Source organism: Puma concolor, chromosome B2, assembly GCF_028749965.1.
Source record: "Puma concolor isolate L17-30 chromosome B2, mPumCon1.1.hap2, whole genome shotgun sequence".
NCBI lineage: Eukaryota > Metazoa > Chordata > Mammalia > Carnivora > Felidae > Puma > Puma concolor.
This window is the reverse complement of record NC_141671.1, coordinates 141,623,655-141,639,984: the sequence shown is the minus strand read 5'-3', so window position 1 is coordinate 141,639,984 and position 16,330 is coordinate 141,623,655. Positions and strand designations below refer to the sequence as shown.

Sequence of the window (16,330 nt, the reverse complement as noted above, 5' to 3'; positions counted from 1 at the left end):
GGTTCCTAATCAGTTTAATTCGGAGAGTAATTGGATCTGAGTTTTCTAAGAGACCACAGAGGTCATCCAGCAGGTCCTATCTTCCTTCTAATTTGAGAACCTCCTACGGTATCCTGACAGATGGGCCGCCCTCTTCCACCCAAATACACCGAGTGATGGCAAGTCCCAGCTCCATTAGGGAGCGCATTCCACTGTTGAAACACCAACTGATGGATGGCAACTCCTTCCAGGGACTTGAAACCAGTCATCCTCAAAATTCCACTAATTAAGTTAGTCTTTCTGTCCTTATCAACACACACCCTACGCCGCTCTCCCTCCCGACCGCCCTTACAAACAAGAGAAGTCCAATGTCATGACTCTTCCCCTGTTCTCTCTCTCTATTTTAGTTTATCTGCCAGAAGCACCCTTGTAAAATAGAATGGACCAACAAAACCAGATGGCGTCTTTCACTAAAAATCGAATCTACACACACACAGAAGAGAGTCCTAGGATTTCAGTCTGTGCCTCAGTGGGCTACGAGGGCAGTGCCCTTGGTAACCACTCCCCCCCAGAGTCAACGAGGTTACAGGCCCTCCTCTGTTTGGTGCCACAAAGTCTGGGAAGCGTTGGGGGAGGGACCCACTAGGGAAGGCAGAATGGAACCTCGTTCCACAGCCCACACACATGTGCAAATTACACACTGCTCCCATTTCACCCAACCAGGAGTCCTGACGACCGATCGTGGGGAAGACGAGCAAGTCTGCTGCTGAAAAAAGACGAAATGGCCTAAAATAGAAGCCAAAGAGTTCTGTTTGAACACAGAGGGGAAATCTTACTGCCCCGCTCAGGAATCACACACACACCTTCAGCGCCATTTAAAATGCATGCAATGATGGAGGCCAGAGGGCTATACTCCTAAGAAACAGAAGCCGTCTGTTTGCAAATTAGGTTTCTACGAGTATTCTTCAGCGCACACACAAAACATGTTCTGTTCTACCTTTCTGGAAACATGAGACTCTACAGAAACGTCTTTAGGTTTTCCACCACTAATACAGAGGGAGATAGAACCTTTCCAGCTTTCTCCTAATTCTACTAGAAGAAAAACAACTTAAGTAAAGGAAAACTGGTAACTGGCACGCGGTCTCGGGGAGACTGCATGGCGGGGTCGCTACCGTAGCAAACGGGCCCACGCGTGCCCCTCCAACCGGGCGGCAGCCGCCTCCCTAGCTGTCCATTGCCACCTGGGATGCACACCGCCATGCTGCCCGGTGAAACCGCGTTTTAAAGGAACACTGAACATGTTGCTTTCAGCTAAAATTTTCACTTTCTCCAGGCAGGCAACTGGGGCACCTGGTGGCTCAGTCAGTGGGGCGTTTGGCTCTTGATTTCAGTTTAGGTCGTGATCTTACAGTTTGTGAAATCGAGCCCAGCATCGAGGCTCTGCTCTGACACCACGGAGGTTGCCTGGGATTCTCCCTCCCTCTCTCTGCCCCTCCCCTGCTCTCTCTCTCTCTCCCCCAAAATTAATAGGTAAACATTTGAAATAATAGTAATAAAAAATAAAGGTAGGCAACTAACCTAAATATCCTTAAGACCCTTGTCAGGGACGCACTTTGCAGGCCCAACAAAGCTCACCCACAGCCCAGAAGCAGCCAGAAGCCCGCCAGTTTGCAAGCTCTGATTCAGATGATAAACACAAACAGGAAGATTTTAAACCCTGAAAGATGTTTTAAAAGAAAGCAATCAGCAGTCCCAACTCTCTGACTTCAGAAAGCTAAATCCTGGGTCTCCAGGGACGTACGGCTCCATACAACCAACCGGCCCAGATGACCAGATGTACACGCAGGATTCTGGACGGGGCCGTTTATACCGAAGAGGCGTTGGAACGGGACATACAGGCCATGGCAGCCCCCTTCCTGGGGAGCGAGGAATCCTTTCTCCAGGAATCTTGATCTGCAGTCCAGCAGCCTCTGGACCCATATCTGCCCTGGGAAGTTCACTTACTGCACAGGCCGCCTCGCCCGTTGTCCCCCAGCTCCTAAGTTTCCTTCTACTCACTGGCCCTAGCGTCTCACTGCCCCTGCTCGCTGCACGCATGACTCACTCTCAAGGGCAATATCATGCTCCCCACTAAACAATATTTTCGGGGCACCTGGGTCAGTCGGTTGAGCAGCCAACTTTGGCTCAAGTCATGATCTCACGGTTCATGGATTCAAGCCCTGCATCAGTCTCTGTGCTGACAGAACCTGCTTTGGATTCTGTGTGTGTCTCTCTCTCTCTGCCCCTCCCTAGCTCACGCCCTGTCTCTGTTTCCCTCTCTCCCCAAAATTAATAAACATTAAAAAATTAAAAAAACTAAAAATAAAAAATAAACTTAATATTTTCTATGCTAAATATTCTGTTCCCTTCATCATCATGAATAGGACACTGTTTTGTTTTTTAAGTTTATTTATTTATTTTGAGAGAGAGAGCATGCAAGCAGGAGAGAGGAGAGAGGAGAGAGAATCCCAAGCAGACTCTGTGCTGTGAGTGCAGAGCCAGATGCCGGGATCCAGGTCATAAACCACGAGATCATGACCTGAGCTGAAATCAAGAGTCAGATGCTTAACCGACTGAGCCACCCAGGTGCCCCAGGACACTATTTCTAAACACTCCTGGTGCACCTGGGTGGCTCAGTCGGTTAAGCATCCAACTCTTGGTTTGGGCCACGCATTGGGCTCTGCATTGACAATGTGGAGCCTACTTGGGATTCTCTCCCTCCCCATCTCTCTGCTGCTCCTTTGTTCACACACACACTCTAAATTAATTAATTAATGTAAAAAATAAACAAATAGGAGTGTCTGGATGGCACCGGCTCAGGTCATGATCTCGCGGCTTATGGGTTCGAGCCCCACACCGGGCTCTGTGCTGACAGCTCAGAGCCTGGAGCCTGCTTTGGATTCTATGTCTGCCTCTCTCTCTGCCCCTCCCCACGCCCACACTCTGTCTCTGTCTCTCTCTCTCAAAAATAAAGAAACATTAAATTTTTTTCTAAATAAACAAAATAAACACTCCTAACCATTCCTAACCATGATCACCGTGGTCCAGATAGTAACATCCTTCTTAGATCTAAGGTGTAAAAAGGAAGAAAGTAGGAAATGAAAAGTCATGAAGCCCTGTGCCCGAATGTTACATGTATTTTCATATTTAATTCCCATAGCAATCTTTTTTGATTTGTATTATCAGCACTACTTTGCCCATGGAGAAACTGAAGTTAGGCACAGTCGAGTCATTTGCTGAGGGTCACGAAACAAGCACAGCTAGAGAACTCAAACCAAGTCAGTCTGGCACCAAAGACACAACGATATTGTAGCCATGTGGAAAACGGCATATTTGTGACTTATCGCTATGATAACTAAAGTTATTAATAATTGTAATTAAGCCTTTTCTTTCTGTTGACTCAGGGATGTCAACATGTGAAGCAAATGCTCAAAGTCCTGTCTCCACTTTATGAGCAGAATCCAAATACATTATTTTCAAATCCAGTTGATGTACCTAATATATAAAATCCTGAGTATACACTAAAGAGCAGAAATTTTTTTTAAGTTTTTTACATTTCATTTATTTTTGGTAGAGAGAGACAGAGCACGAGTGGGGGAGGGGCAGAGAGAGAAGGAGACACAGAATCCGAAGCAGGCTCCAGGCTCGAGCTGTCAGCACAGAGCCCGACGTGGGGCTCGAACTCATGGACCGCGAGATCATGACCTGAGCTGAAGTCTGACGCTTAACTGACTGAGCCACTCAGCCACCCCTAAAATAGCAGGAATCTATATAACACATATATTAACATCCTTAATCACAATCACACGAGGAAAATGCTCTTATTACCCCCATTTTACAGAAGAAGAAACTGAGGCACCAAACTTAAATAACCTGCCCAAGGTCACTGAGCCAGCAAATGTCAGAGACAGGATTCAAAAAACTCAGCAGGCAGTCTGTCTCCAAAAAAAAAAAAGAATCTAAACCTCAGGCTTTTCAAGAAGGTGTATTTCAGTCCTGGCATCTGCACTTCAGTAAAGCATAAATGAAACAGTCTCAAAGGCTAATCAGATATTCCTTTTAAATATTCTAACGTAGGAGCACCGAGGTGGTTCAGTTGATTATGTGTCCAACTCTTGATTTTGGCTCAGGTCATGATCTCACGGTTTATGAGTTCAAGCCCTGCATCAGGCTCTGCGCTAACAGCATGGAGCCTGCTTGGGATTCTCTCTCTCCCTCTTTCTGCCTCTCTCCTCCCCCAAATAAGTAGGTAAGTAAGCAAATAAATAAATACATAAATACATGAATATTTTAATATAGAAAATATAAAGGTCAGTTAACACAAAAGTTACCAAAGATCATCTAAATTCCTAACTTTAAAGCACCAGTTTTTAAAATTTATTTATTTTGAGAGAGTGTACACAAGCAGGAGAGGGACAAAGAGAGGGGGAGAGAGAATCCCAAGCAGGCTCCTCACTGCCAGCACAGAGCCCGATGCAGGGCTCGATCCCACAGACCGCGAAATCAAGACCTGAGCAGAAATCAAGAGTTGTACACGTAACCAATTGAGCCACCCAGATGCCCCCAAATTCCTAACTTTAATAAGTGCTCTAATTGCAAATAAACTCAAAACACTACAAAACTTCCTTTTTATGCAGAAGATGATGTTAAACCTGGCAATTCTGTGAGAGAATAATTCACATTTAAAAACAGCTCCTGGGGCGCCTAGGTGGCTCAGCTGCTTAAGCATCTGACTCTGGATTTCGGTTGTGAGTTCGAGCCCCGCATCGGGCTCCATGCTGACAGCACAGAGTCTGCTTGGGATTCCCTCTCTCTCTTCCCCTTCCCTGCTCACGCGTGCACACATACACTCTCTGCCTTAAAATAAACTTTAAAATAAAAATAGCTACCAAGTAGACAAAGTGGATCTTCAAAATCTCCTCCAGTGCCAACAACTTTCTCATTGTATGACACTGAGTGACTTACACAGTGAGCTGCACTTCACGGCTGAGCTCATCCTATAATTCGGGCAGAAAGCGTCTGCTGTGCACCAGACACGGTCTGAGCCGTGGAGCTACATGGCGAGCAAGACCGACAAGGGTTCTGACCTCATGGAGCTTCCGCTCCAGTGACAAGAAGGCTCAACAGCAAGCAGGTAAATACACGAGACAGAAAACTATCACGCACGACAAGCACTTTGCAGGGAAATAAAATAGGTGACCACTTTAGATTGGGTGGACAGAGACGATCTCTCAGAGGCAACACCTTGAGTTGAGATCCAAACGGTGTGAAGCGGCACCGGAAGGATGGGACCAGCTGCCTCTGACAGAGCTGGTGCTCGTGTCTGTGAATTTCAGCCAAGCTAAGCATGAACTGTAGACCCTGCCAGCGTGTCCGGGGAAGGACCGGCAGCCACTCCAAACGCTGCTCTGGGAACTGTTCAGTTTTCTGCTTTAGTACTTATGCTGAAACACCAAGACATCGACCAGTAAAACACCCCAGGCAGAATGGAAGAGCCTTAGCACAACGGGAACCTCCCCTCCCCTCAGTGGCTTCATGTCCAACTTTCCTGAGCTCACCTGATCTTGCGACTCCAGCTACGAATTATATACTCCAGATCTGTTCTCCAGCAGGCTAGCCTGTTTCGTTGGGAGTTCAAGTGGGTGCTGTATCTATCTGACACATAAAGAGACGGAACTGAACACCTGCCAGGCTGCAACTTTGCCACCTAAGTTCCCAGAGAAGATGGGGATACGGAATCCCAGAGAGAGAGACAGGATCATCCAGTGCATCAAATTAAAGTGTGTTTATAATAAGCCGCTCAGACTGAATCCACCACTGCCCACAGGAAATCCAATTTCCAACCGGAGCGTGACGAATCCACTTTGGCTCTCCCCACCCAGGTCCACACACAAAGAGCACTCAACAGAGCTCCACGGGAAACAGACCCACAACTGACATACATGAACACCTTCGAGGTGCACAAGTGCCTTGAACTTACCACTGGAAGGAGGGTGAACGACACTTAGTGTTAATCATTCATTCATCCAGAATGAGCTGGCTGAAGAGGTTCCTTTGTAATTCAAGCACAGAGCCCTGGCAAGGGAAACAAAAAGAGGTGATGAGAAACAATTTATTATAATTTGTAATTGGGCTTGCTATAAAAAGGGAGCAACTAGAAAAAAAAACCAAAAACAACTCAAAAGTGAAGTGGTAAACGAAAAGCAGATAGGAGGGTCCTCCCACAACCTGATTGGAGAAGCAGATTTGCTAGAACTCCACATGGCCAAGCCATTTTAGAGATAGATAGATAGATGGAGAGAGAGGAGAAAGAGCAGACAGAAGAAGAAAAATAGACAGATGGACAGACAGATGTATGACCAGATAGCCAGATAAAGCCTACTGTGATCAAACCACAACTCCAGGGCTGGGGGCAGAATAGTAAAAGAGAAAGGTCTCTGCTCTCACTGACCTTCATTCAAGTAGAAGAAAGCATCCAAAACAAATGAACAAACACGGAATATATCTAGAGTGATTATGTACAATGCAGACATCTAAACAGGATGAAGTAGCTAATTTAAATTGGGAAGGTCAGGAAATGGCTCTCTGAGAAGGCAACTAGGCTGCAATCTCAGTGCTATTTCAAGGTGAGGGAAACAGTCTGCCAGGCAGAGGGACCAGTCAAGACCTTAATAGGAACCAGCGGGTCAGAGACAGTCATCACGGGCTGTGGGGCAGAATCCAAATGCAAGTGGGTTGAATCAAAGAATGAGAGTTGAGTTACTTATGAAGCAGGTGGTTTCTGGGTCCTCTCTTATTGTGGAGAATATTACCTTCTTCTGTTGTTTGATGCGCTGCCCAATGATATATTAAAATTCATGGCCCTATTAGTCAACATACCAGAAAGTACTTCTCTTTTCATTTTTTTAAAATGTTAAACAGATTGCTTTCAGAGAGTGAGACTTGTCTTCTTACAAGATATTTCACCTCAGCTATGGTCGTAAAATACTACATTATGCTAATAATTGTGTACTGTGAGTTACAGCCTTCATAAAGAATGCAGGCTTTGGAGCCAAAAGATTGGGGTTCACCCCCCACCCCCAGCTTCCCCATTACCACCTGAGCAAGCCTAGCCTGGTTATTTCAATTGCCTGAGCCTCTGGTTTCTTCAACTATAAAGTGGAAATCTTATCTGCTTTGCAGGGTTATTCTAAGTATTTAATGGGATCATGCACATAAAATACTCAATTAAGGGGCTGAAACATGAAATGCTCAATCGAAGTGACAATAAAGAACTTCCACTGTAAACAGTTGCTACTGGGAACGGTGCAATTATCACAACGATTCAAGCGATAGAAACACACCTCTATAACTGGACACAGGAGAGATAACAATTTTCATTTATAGGTTCTTTTTTTTTTTTTTTTTTTAAATTTTTTTTTTTCAACGTTTTTTTTTATTTATTTTTGGGACAGAGAGAGACAGAGCATGAGCGGGGGAGGGGCAGAGAGAGAGGGAGACACAGAATCAGAAACAGGCTCCAGGCTCCGAGCCATCAGCCCAGAGCCCGACGCGGGGCTCGAACTCACGGACCGCGAGATCGTGACCTGGCTGAAGTCGGCCGCTTAACCGACTGCGCCACCCAGGCGCCCCCATTTATAGGTTCTTTGAATATCTTATGGGTGGACCTCTAAAAACCAGCCCAAACTCTTGCCCTTTACAGGTGAGAATTTAAAGGTAAGAGGTAGGCTGACGTGCCCAAACTAACCTAACTGGTTCAGAGAAAATTTATAGAAATCTGATACATTCGGTCAAGAATGCCTGTCTCGTAAGGTAAATCCTATATAAACATAACTTTTTTCATTTTCATTTAAGTAATGTCTACGCTCATCATGGGACTCAAAGTCATGTGATCAGCAGTCACATGCCCTACCGACAGAGCCAGCCAAGCATCCCAAATTCTTAATTCACTGTGGAATTAACCCAGTATGGACAAGAAAATATCTTTAAATGGTAAGAATGGAAAATTGAACAAGCTTCAGCGGACTCCATCTAAATAGATTAGACTGACAATTTTTTAAAGCCAAGAACTGTCATATTTCACTAGATGGTTATTTACTAACCAAGAAACTATAAAATATAAGATCTGCCACATTTACATTTTCCCAATGATAATAAGATACTGAGCCTCCAGCACCGATTATGCAAGGAAGCTTTCCATACATTTATTCTGAATACTTTGTCATTTCATGAGTGTGGGTTTTTATTCCCCACGCCTTTGCACTTACTGTGCCCTGTTAGGAAGGCTTTCCTGGAAAACTCCTAATTATCCCTCAAGACCCTAAGTGTCTCCTCTGCTGTGAAGCCTTCCCCAACCTCCTACCTTCCTCCCCGAGACATGAGGCACTATCACTCCCTCGTTTACCTCGCCACTCCATCTAATTGAGGCGACGGCACTGCAGTGATCTTTCACTCGTCTGCCTCCTTTACCAGATTCTTATTGCTTTCAAAGGGAAGGGCTCATCTTTCCTGATGTCTAGCATAGTGCCTTACACATGGGTGCCCGAGAGACGTATGACCGATAGGTCGAGGGATGCATCACACTATTAATACAACACGATTTAATTTTTAAAAAAAATTTTTTTTTTCAACGTTTTTTTTATTTTTTGGGACAGAGAGAGACAGAGCATGAACGGGGGAGGGGCAGAGAGAGAGGGAGACACAGAATCGGAAACAGGCTCCAGGCTCTGAGCCATCAGCCCAGAGCCCGACGCGGGGCTCGAACTCACGGACCGCGAGATCGTGACCTGGCTGAAGTCAGACGCTTAACCGACTGCGCCACCCAGGCGCCCCAACACGATTTAATTTTTAAGCCAGCCTGCATTTCCGTCACATCACCATGACCTAAATTACATACAAAAGGGTGAGTAGCAGCTTAACCACTCTGATGGTGAATGGCATGTGTCAGCCTGGCTGGGTCATCGTGCACAGCCCTGTAGTCAAACACCAGTCTAGACATTGCCATAAAAGTACTGTTTTAGATGTGATTAGCATGAAATCAGTAGACTCTCAGTAAAGCAGATTACCCTCCTTAATGCGGTGGGCCTCATCCTATCAGCTGATGGTCTATCGAGCAAAGCCTGAAGTTTCCTCCAGAAGCAATTCTGCCTCCAGACTGCAACAGAGAAACCCTCCTGCAACCCATTTTCAACAAGTGGATGTTTTGTTAATAGTGTAGATGGGTTCAGGTGCCTGGCTGGCGTAGTCAGAAGAGCAGGTGACTCCGCCTTGAGGTTGTGAGTTTGAGCCCCACAGTGGGTACAGAGATTACTTAAATAAAAACTTAAAAAAAAAATAGCATAGATGGTTTTTAGCTGCTAACTTTGGATGCCATGTTTAGGATGGGGCAGGTACTGCGAGAGCTCATGACTGCAGGTCTAACAGGGCCCTTTGTGTATTTAAGTCTATGAGATTCAAGGCAGCGCTAGGTAACCTACGTCTACAATAAAACTCTAGCAATTTCGCATTTTCGGTTATACAAAGAGTGTGTTGTATCTGTTAACAGCACACAGGTACCACGTGTGGACAGAGTCATCAATCAACAGATTTCACCCACGCCCTTTTTGGCATGAACCCCAGCCAGTCCTGGAGCCCCCGAGCCGCCCGCCTGCTTGCCGCCCTGACATCATTTTAATTCAACGCGAGTAGATTTTGCATTCTTCTCCCTTGAGTTGTGTGAGGAAAAGCCGTTCGGGTTTCCAGTGCTGAAGATTCTACCCCCACACCTTCCCTAAGAGCTGAGAGTAACTGGACCCTTGGCCACATCCTCGTTAAAAATAAAGGAAGGCCACACCTGAAGAATGCTACCACGTTAACCAACCTACGAACTTACAGTCAAGCCCTGGGCTGAGTCACAGTGCCCGGGGTTCATAAAACTTTCGCTGTTTCAACCAGAAACTGCTAAAGAAGACAAAGTTACTACCGCTTAATCTGTGCCCTTAAAACGGGCTCCCCTCTCCAACGACGTAAAAACAACGCAGCTGTCACCGAGAAATTTCTAAAACCCACCCCTTCGTCAAACGAAATCCCCTTTGAAACCACCATCTCCCTGAACAAAACCAAAAAAAAATGTTTTAACATTTCTGGGTTTAGCCTTGCTATCGGCTAGGCGGCTTATCAATTCAGAGACTCAATGTCTGTGGTAAAACAGGACAGTGGGAAGGTTTCCGGGAGAGAAAAAGGGGCTGGGAACAAGATATGCAAGTCTATTAACCCATCACAGGAGCCAGGTCTGTGCCATCTGCCTGCCTGCCCCCCTCCCCGGACCTCCGCTCACAGGTAGACTGTTGTCTCAGTCTCTCCGCCCACAGAGACTTCAGAGACATGACGAACAAACCACTGTGTGGCTCTCACTCTGGGGCAGTAGGTGAGACCGGACGTTGTAAGCCTTCATTCCATGACAACTCCCCCCACCTCCCGGCCACGCTGACATTAGCCTACTGTTCCTGCACAAAGAACTAATGGAATCAGATGCTGCTCTTAACAGAAAGAGACAGTACAGTCGCCCAGCAGACTAGAGAATGTTCGAGAATCCATCATTTCTGACAAAGGGAGGACTAATTAAAATGAAAAAAGAAGTTTCAGGCTATCCTCCCCAAATGACAGACTTCTACACACACACAGCGTACATTTACTGCTTATTATGAACCAAGTTACGAAAAGGTCCTGGTTATTTATAAAACGACTCATGTGAAACACCAAAAAAAAACAAAAAACAAAAAACAAAAAAATCAATGGACAGCTGGAAGGACAGGGTGTGCCCACTTGGGCCACTGTATCTCCCAGACTGGTTTCTGTTTAGAATAATCCTTACCGAGGATTCCCAAAAAGCTTACGTGTCCGGGGAAAAAATTTAAGGATGCAAAAGTTGACTCGAGTGCCTGACATGCGGGGCATTTATTAAGTTGGTTATTTCAGTGCAAGGAGTGCTTGTTGATCATCTACTGTGTTCCGGGAACTATGCTAAGCGTTGGGAATATGATGTTGACTGGGAGCCTCACATTCTTGCAAAGCCTATAACCAAGTAAGTCAGAAGCCACAAAACACTGTGGGGACAGCATGGTCCAGAGGGGTAAGGTAGTGGGGAAGCACACAGGAGTGGTCCTGTGTCCAGCCCTCAAGACAGATCCAAATCCGGGGCGCCTGGGTGGCTCAGTCGGTTAAGCGTCTGACTTTGGCTCAGGTCACGATCTCAGAGTTTGTAGGTTCGAACCCCACGTCGGGCTCTGTGCTGACAGCTGGGAGCCTGGAGCCTGCTTCGGATTCTGCGTCTCCCTCTCTGCCGCTCCCCTGCTAATGCTCTGTCTCTCTCAAGAAATAAACGTTTAAAAAAAGACAGATCCAAATTCAGTAATATATGCCCACATCATAAAAATGACCTATATTCAGTGTCCCTGGTACGGCGACATGGGATCTTTTCTCCACTAGGATTCCACGGATGTTTTAAAACATGTGTACGTATTCTTTGACACTCTCGCTACAGGGCGGGGCGGGGCGACCAGTCTAAGCCCCCTCCCCCTGAATCCACTTCAACCCACTAAGAATACAGCAGAGTTGACACTACAGGATTTCCAAGGGCAGGTCAGAAGACGCCATCAATTTCCATCTGGTTTTCCTGGAGCCCTTGACCTGAAGCCCTGGCAGAGCATGTATCTGGCATCGTATTTGGGTTCCTTGATCCCTATATTTACCTGACACTTATCACCATATTTTCTGACACATGCAAAGACACTGAGGATCCTATTCCGACCCTTTGCCAAGACTAAAGAATCTGATTTAAGTGTTGGTGTCTTAAATAACCACTGAATGACGATGAGGGAAAATGAGTGAAGGAAGAAGGAAGGAATGAGCAAACGGTAGTGTAAGTGATTTCGACATTCAGTGGCAGGTGATTCAAGAACGCTTGGGTTTAAATAACCCGTGCAAAGATTTGTTCCCACATGCTCTAATACTACAGACTGCCACACAGGCTCCTGTAGACATTTAGGTCCCACTGTAGATGACTAAAATATTTCATCTTCCTGGGGTGCCTGGGTGTCCCAGTCAGCTAAGCATCTGAGCCTTGATTTCAGCTCAGGTCATGATCTCATGGTTCCTGAGTTGGAGCCTCCCGGCGGGCTCCCCACAACGCTGACAGAGCTGAGGCTGCTTGGGATGTTCTCTCTCTCTCTCTCTCAAAATAAATTAAATAAATGAAATATTTCATCCGCCTAAACTTCCCAAAGATGCCCGGATACAGAGCACAAGCTAATGTCTCAATGGACAAAGAAACATCTTCTTACGGGCCCCCTCCCTGTAGACCTCCAGGAAACAATGAGTTCAAAATCACGAGCTTGGCCGAGAAAGTCTGTGCTGTAGAACCCACCGGCAGAGCATCAGCTTTGCCCCAAGCAAGGCTCATCCCAAGACTGCTTTAACTGTTACATCTCACAGATTCGTCCCAAGGCTGGGGGTGTTGGACAGGGCATGAAACACTACTTCAGACGCTATTTTTATAGCGACATAACACACAGCATTTAATGTCACCAACCACACTTGACACTTGAAGAGGCCATGTTGTTTTTACCTACGTCTCTGTTCAAAGTCAAACGCGTAGGAAGGCGAACACCTGTGGCCACGCACCTTGCCCTCAAAGTGGGTACTTTCACTTCTGAAATTAAAGAATGTGTAGGTTTTGTAGCAGATTCTCCTTGAGACACCCTTCCTAGACGTGCTAATGTCCTCCCACTGACAGACAACGCAAGTGGGATAAAAAGGTACCAGCTCCCAGAGGGGCAAGGCTCTTGTGGGCCCTGTGGCAATGGTATGGAAACCAGAGATAAGGTTGGGAACAATGCCAACAAATACAAACCTGACGGCCACAGCACAGATCATGGTGTCTTTCCGGAAGGTGAGAGAAACGCTTGCCAGGGCACCGTTTTGGTTTTGGATTCATCAGCTACTTGCACAGAAAGGAGCCTATGTTGGCATGCCGGTGGTCCAAGAGCTATTGCTGCTTCATCCTAGGTTATGGGGCAAATCAAAACGACCCAAGGAGCAAACCGACACCAGGAACTTTTTAAACCAAGCAAATCCTAGAATCCATAGAAACTCAACCTCCAGGTTCACGCCAGACACATCTGAAACCTCCAGCTGTGTACTGACCGCCATAGTCCATTTTACATTTAGGAACATTTAGGTCCCTATTGACAGCAAGGTGCTGTGCCGGGCACTGTGAATGCATGATGTGCGAATGAATCGGGCACAGCACCACTTATCAAAGGGCCTAGGGCTAGAAGAAAAGACAATAAAGACATTATAAAGTATATAAAGACGCAAGACAAACCAGCCATCTGGGAGGAGAGAAGACGGTGCTGTGAAAAAGAATGCCGGAACCTTCCCCTGGTTTTCAAAACACAAAGAAAACAAAAAAACACCAAAAAAAAAAAAAAAAAAAAAAAAAAAACACCAAAAAGAAAAATCCATTAAATCCACCCAAAGCAGACATTTTCAGCAGCAAAGCCACCAACATCATCAACCGCCCAACCAGAGGGGGATGCAGTTCGGATACAGCTTAAAAGGAGAAGAAAACGAAACACAACTACAAGAGAACATCAACCTCTACAATGAAACAAACCACAGAGCTTTTTAAAAAGAATTGGAGGATGCCGGGAATCTATTTCCAGAGATAAAAGGTGGATACTACAGCCGCAGACAAGAGCAGGTTGGGATCAAGAAAGATGGCCCGGGGTGACTCCCCCCAGATCCGGGCTGGGAGTTTGGACCAGGACAACGCAAGGCCAGGCCGGGCAGAACAGGGCAGCCTTGCTGGTGGACCTGGCCTTGAGGAATCGTCCGACACGTACATGAGGAAGCAGGGAGGCCCTGCATTCTCGTGAGAAGAGGAAGACAGCACAGATGAAGGAGAGACCAGGACCTGAGGCCCGGACAGCATGGACAAGCATCGAGTGGAGCGTGAGACAGTGCAGGGGGAAGGGAGGGCAGAGAAGCAGATCAGGATACCCCGCGACAGACACCCCTCAAGTCCGAGCTGTCACTTGGGCTTCAGTTGTAAGACGACGACTTGGGAGAGCAGTCACAGGCCAGCAGCCAGTCAGCCCCTCCGGCTGACACCAGACCAGCACCATCCACCTGTCCTGAATGAGCATTAACATCAAGGGGCTCATATAATGAAAATAAACCGGAAATCCCAGAGTATGTTTGCAAAATAGAAAAGAGCTCAGTCCCAAGAACGCCGGAGTACAGGGCGACGAGTTCGGAACAAAGCCCGGACCTGCCCCTCGGTCATACACCCACCTCTCTAAACCTGACTTCCCTCCACGTGAAATGGAAAGGATTGCACCCACCTTTCCCGGACTGTCGTGAAAACAAAATGAGAAAACATCTTTAAATTACCTGACACAGGGCCTGGGCCAAGTTCAGAAAGGTTAAACAATGTTAGTTCTCTCTTCTTGTCCTGGTTTCTGTAAAGCAGAAATAAATGCAGGCTTTCTTCCACAGGGAACAGCCCTAATAAAAACTCGGAATTATTTTTAACTAGCGCAAGGCTAGCAAGATGACTCAGTAATGCCAAGGCCAGGCCTGAATGTCCGTTACTAACAAACACCGTAAAACATTTTTCAAAAAATATTTCTCTAGGAACTGCGTGCGAGTAGGTAGCTAAGTTATAAGTTGAAAAGAAAATGTGAATTGAGACACTTGCACAGTTAGACCCAAAAACCGTTGTGTTTCCTGATCTATCGTAATATTCTGATACTGTTTCCATAGTCTAAAATAATAGTAATTAAATTAATTAGGGCATTGAGGCCCTTCCCAATCACAGACAAGCAAGGGAGCCTTCTGACGGGGCAGGTTATCGACCACAGGGCTATTCCTGAGTTTAGTGTTAAGACTAACCCTATACGATTGTGGTTTTCTTTTTTAACTTTTTTTTTTTTTTTAAGAAATCTCTACACCCAACGCGGGGCTCAAACCCACGATCCCGAAATCAAGAGTCACATGGTCCAGCAACTGAGCCAGCCAGGCGCCCCAGGATTGCTATTCTTTAAAAACAAATGACCTGTCATGAAGAAAGGGACTCAGCATGCTTTCGGAGTTTGTAGAATTAACCGCCACCTGTCCTCGGAGCCCCATGTACTAAGGGAATTGTTAAGAAATCAGCATACGTTATGGCAAATGTATTAAATGCGAACTCTGCGTGTGCAAAATTAAAAAAGAGTTTGGGGGAATTTCAAATACCCAGTAGTTGGACGTGACTGAAGGCGTTGCCACGTTATGTCTTCCGGACTTTGCTCTCCCTGCGGGAGTCCATTTGGCATTCAACCTCCACCCTCTCTCGGCCGAATCAGAGTCCGCACCAACTAGCCTCCAATTACTTACTACATCTAACCTCCCTGTACATCCCTAAACAACCGTAACCACAGAACTTCCCTACGCTGACAGTATTTCAGACCTTTCAGTGTAATTACTTCAGCATGGAATTAGCAGCATATTTCCCAAGGGTATTTTATTGCCTATTTCATGAGGATGAAAAACGAAAACTTCAGTGGGAAAGTGGCTGCAAACGGAGAGGAGGTGGAGAAGGACGGCAACAAACGCAGGTCAGGGCCCAGAGCGAAGGCGCCACCTCCTTCGGCCTCTTAAGCCCCCGCAGGAACTTGACACCCCACGCCTCATACCTCCAACCAGCCACTATTAATAACTCCTGCACCCCACTGTCCTTGCCCGGAGCTGCTCTGAGATCCAATTCTCTCTCACCATTCCACCAGCCTCCCCTCCACCCTCGAACCCGCCCCCCCAAGGCCCTGGTCATGAGGTAAACACTGGGGACCCCATCCCCAGCTCTACAGGCAACTCTCACAGAATCTACTAGTTTGAATAGTACTGGGATTTGCTCTCAAGTCAGAAGTACATCAATCACAGTTTAGGAACTAGTCACATCTTTGTCCCTTAGGAAGAACTTAATAAACATCTAAGAAAAAGGCTTGTTGATAATAATTTGAAAAGCTATTAGTTGCCAAAAAAAAATTATCTTCAAAAGAGAGAACATTAATAAAGTTATCCCTACATTAATATGTAATATGTTTAGGGGTGCCTGGGTGGCTCAGTCAGTTGAGCGTCCGACTTCAGCTCAGGTTGTGATCTCACCACTTGTGGGCTCGAGCCCCACGTCAGGCTTTGGGTTGACAGCTCAGAGCCTGGACCCTGCTTCAGATTCTGTGTCTCCTTCTCTCTCTCTCTCTGCCCCTCCCCTGCTCGCACTCTCTCTCTCTCA

At 46.3% G+C, this 16,330-nt stretch overlaps 1 protein-coding gene across 7 annotated transcripts in view; it reads right to left on the bottom strand.

The window, feature by feature from the left end:
- The window catches only part of TIAM2 (TIAM Rac1 associated GEF 2), a 266,318-nt gene that overhangs the window by 131,101 nt on the left and 118,887 nt on the right, over positions 1-16,330 (bottom strand). For all 7 annotated transcript variants that reach the window (XM_086708192.1, XM_086708191.1, XM_086708193.1 and 4 more), the window contains one exon: positions 5,999-6,093. The gene's annotated coding sequence lies outside the window, so the exon portion shown is untranslated. The remainder of the gene's footprint in view (positions 1-5,998; positions 6,094-16,330) is intronic.